General features: G+C 28.6%; 1 long non-coding RNA gene across 1 annotated transcript; it reads right to left on the bottom strand.

Moving 5' to 3' along the window:
• Nucleotides 1-737: 737 nt before the first annotated feature.
• On the bottom strand, nucleotides 738-1,475 carry LOC140179560 (uncharacterized). The gene is made up of 2 exons (XR_011873080.1): nucleotides 1,215-1,475; nucleotides 738-968 (listed from the first exon to the last, which is right to left on the bottom strand). It is a non-coding gene; the product is annotated as an uncharacterized lncRNA (long non-coding RNA).
• Between the last annotated feature and the right edge of the window lie 2,655 nt (nucleotides 1,476-4,130).

The following is a 4,130-nucleotide window of genomic DNA, read 5'->3' on the forward strand; positions in this document are numbered from 1 at the left end:
ATCATCAAAAGAATAGCTTACCCATAATTCTTAGCTAAGACTGAAATCACAGTTGCTGGAAGCTGTGTTTGATTACCGACCTTAGAACACAATGCAAGAATAGTTAATATATGATAATAGACATGACAAATGCAACATTATAACAGTAAAACAATTAAAACAATTATGTACAATATTTTCATTTGCAAGGCCCTATATTATAAATCAGTAAATTCACATTGCAACTACAGTTTTTTAAAAATATAAACAGTTCAGGATCCTTTGATGAGAGAGTTTGCCAATCAATAATACCAAAAATACATTTTGCATTGTTTGCCTAATAGCACAAGAGATAAAAGAAAATATAAACAGTTCACGGGTGTCAGAGAAAAAAGATGAAAGAAAATTAGCATATTGACAATCAGTAATCCACTATACTTATGAAAAACATGTTAACAACGCAACTAATGAATTACTTTACCACCTGAGAACCACCAAGAATAAATTGATGATACTGACTCTACTAAAATTGACAATATAGGTGTAAGGCTTGACCACCCCCAAGGCCCCAACTTCCATAGTACACAAGAGTTCTTTAACACGCCGCAAAATTAAAGAGGCCCCCCTATTTTTTTTTTCTTTTGTATCTAAATTTTAAAACATTTATAATAATATCATTGCTTAATTTCAAAACACCAAAGCTTCAACTTGTCTTGTAATAACAATAAAAAAGCAAAACCGAAGAAACTCTAAAATAGAAACTTCTTGATTCTTGAGGAATTGCCATTTACTAACTAATAATGCAGTGGAAAAGTTTCGTTTTTTTCCAAAAAAATCCCATTATAACATGCAAGAAAAAGAAAAAGATACCCTCTTCATCCTCTTTCTAGTTGATGATAAGTCTTGGCTTCTTCAAAAATGAGAGGCTTGTAGGTAAAAATATGACCGTCGACGCATCGATGGGACTCATCAACAGCATTATTGCGCTTCTGAAAACACACCAACAGTTTTTGTTTCCAAAACAGTTATGAATTTGTACAATTGTGAAAGGAAAACAAAACAGAAAAGGAAGAGAAAGATAGAGTGATGAATGAAGAATAATTTTCCTTGAAATCCTTGATTCTTGAGGCATCGCCATTAACTACCTAATCATGCAGCGGAAAAGTTTCTTTTTTTTTTTTCAAGAAAATCCATTATAACGTGCAAGAAAAAGAAAAAGAACAAAAGAAAAATACCCTCTTCATGATACTCATCCTCCTTCTCGTTGATGATAAGACTTGGCTTCTTCTGAAAACACAGCAACATCTTTTGTTTCCAAAACAGTTATGAACTGCTACAATTGTGAAAGTAAAACAAGACAGAAAAGGGAAAGAAAGATAGAGTGATGAATGAAGAATAAAGAATAATTCGCCACGAAATCCTTGGGGAAGCGAGAGAACCGATGCATCACGCATTGTGAAAGATCAAAAACCAATGGCATCACGAATTGTAAAGAGAGAAAGAAGAACCCTAATGGTGCTCCTATAAAGAGTGTTTTTCTTTTTTAGGTCTAACCCAAGTCGGTGGCTAACTTATAATTAACACTACTTCAGGCCCAACAAAAATTAACTTCTTCGAGCCCAACATGACCCATTTTACAAACCAAAACTAAAACAAAAATCTAAAAGTGTATTTAGTTTGCATTTATTTTTGTTTTTATTTTTATCTGTTTTCTGAATTTTTTGAATAAAAAAGTAAAAACAGAAGGTAAAAATAAAAAATAAGATTTTATTATTTTTAGTGTTACTTTTTAGTTTTCATTTTTTCTTTTATAAAATCTTTAAAATAGAAAATATTAAAAATAAAAACAAAAAATAAAAATGCAAATCAAACACACTTTAAGCTAAACGAGGACGACAATAATAAATTAATAATGGATTAATCTTTTAGTTCTGCAAAAATTGTTAATTTTAGTTTTGGATTTGATCCTTAGAATTTAATTTTTGATATCGTGTAAATAATTTTATACGTGTATCTAATTACGTAATGTCATATCAGTAAAAATAATTATCTTTTTATATTGACTGCATAAATAGTCATCCAAAAAAATAGATACAATTATTTTATTCTATCAATGCATCAAAATTAAACTTTTGATCCTTATACATAAAAATTTTGATTTAGGTACAAATATATTTCAATAAACATTTATTTTTAAGTTGTTGCCTTTATTTTATTTGGTTTTTGGTCCATAAAAAATTGTTATGTATGTTTTAAATTTATATAGAAATTTGTAAACGTCTTGTATTGGTCTTATTTAAAAGTTTTATATCACAGGGGATTATATTTATCTTTTTCAATTAAAAAATTTGATTAAGAGCACTCACTTCATCAATTATATAACAAAAAAAATAATTTTTGTTGGTTTTTTTAAATAAATATCTTTTTAAATACCTGTCAAAGATGTCAATCCAAATTTTCAATTCAATCTGGTTAAAGATGAAAAAAATAAGAAAGAAATAAGAATTCAAAAGATAAGAAAAGGAGAAAGGAGAAAAGAAAGAAGATTAGAATAGATGGAAGAGAAAAGACTCACAGAAGGAAGAAAAAAAAAGAAGAAAAAAAAAAGGAGAAAAAAGAGATGATAGAAAAAGTGAAAAACAAAGGACATGAGATGATTTTTATTACATTTCTCTTTTTTTTTGACATTATCATAAAATTTACCTATTATTTGTAGAAGTACATCTATCATGCATGTCTGCGATTTCTTTTTGTTCATCCTCTCCATACCTTATTCATCAAGACATGTACAAATGATGATCATTCGACGTCTCTTTTATCATTTTTTTATACTTTTCTTTTTTCTCATCCTTCAATTGTTTAATTTGTCTAGCATTTTTAGTAAGTTGAGCCAGTCATAAAATTGTTGATTTACAAGATTCTTTTTAATCCTTTTGTAGCCATTTTGACTTCAGAATCTAGAATTGGAGTAAAGCATCTATTTCTCGTGCAAGTGAATCAAAATTAAACTCATTTGATTTTCATAATATCAGTGTTGTGGTAGCTTGTTGAATAGGTTCTTACAATTGTTATCTTATTTTTTATGTGATTTTTTGTGGTGTTATGAATTCTGTGACATGGGAGCCACTGTTATACATATATATTTTTTACTATAGATTTAAAAATTTTTCGAGAAAAAAAGGGCTTATTTCACAAAGCAATTGTGTTGGTATGCCTGATGACAATAAATTTCTTACTTTTGCTATTTGATTATGAGGCAATTGAGTGAATGTTAGTTGTTTTTAATGTCATTTTGATAAGAAATTGATTTGTTCTAAGAACTTATTATCGGTTTTTGGTTATCTCATCAACTACTCCCGTGATAGAAAATTTCCAGTGATAAAAATCGTTGTTCAACATCATCTATTTCTATCTTTTTTAATTCCTTTCCCTTGTTTATTGCTTATTCCAAATCGAAGTAATTGTGACTCTATTGTGTATACTCTATTGTCTATAAATTATATAAAATAAATATTTTAAAGAGTTGGAAGGTTAATTATATCATTTAGGATAATCAAATAAATACTATTAAACAACAAAATTACAAATTATTACCAACAAAAAAACTCTTCCAAGCTAGTTTGAAAATATTTACAAATAAAAAATATTTACATATTCAACATTTTATAGCCGACAAATAATCTAAATCCTATAATTATATTATGTGAACAACCTATCTTAATCTAGGTATTAATAGATTGAATAATAATATTCTTATACATAAACCATAATATAAGATTCCATAAAATCATAATATAATATTCTTATACATAAACCATAATATAATATTCTTATACATAAATCTATCAGAATTGATTCCATCCTTAGTAGCTTGCTGCAACACCTTTATCGTAACCGACATTCTAATCAACGGAAAGATCCTTGCACATATGACATAATAATCAAGCTGCATGTGATCACTTAATATCGATATGGCCAAGTACATGTGCGGTCCGTTGTACCTCCTAACTTTCCAAGTGCTCTTCCTTTGCCGGAGCGTGATACGAATCATCCACGTGGACCCTTTGCCAAATTCCTTGCATCTTCTATGAAATTTAAGATGGTCCGACTCTATCACACTGTACTCAACTACACGCCGGATGCTATAATCC

This window comes from Arachis hypogaea, chromosome 15 (assembly GCF_003086295.3).
Source record: "Arachis hypogaea cultivar Tifrunner chromosome 15, arahy.Tifrunner.gnm2.J5K5, whole genome shotgun sequence".
Taxonomy (NCBI): domain Eukaryota; kingdom Viridiplantae; phylum Streptophyta; class Magnoliopsida; order Fabales; family Fabaceae; genus Arachis; species Arachis hypogaea.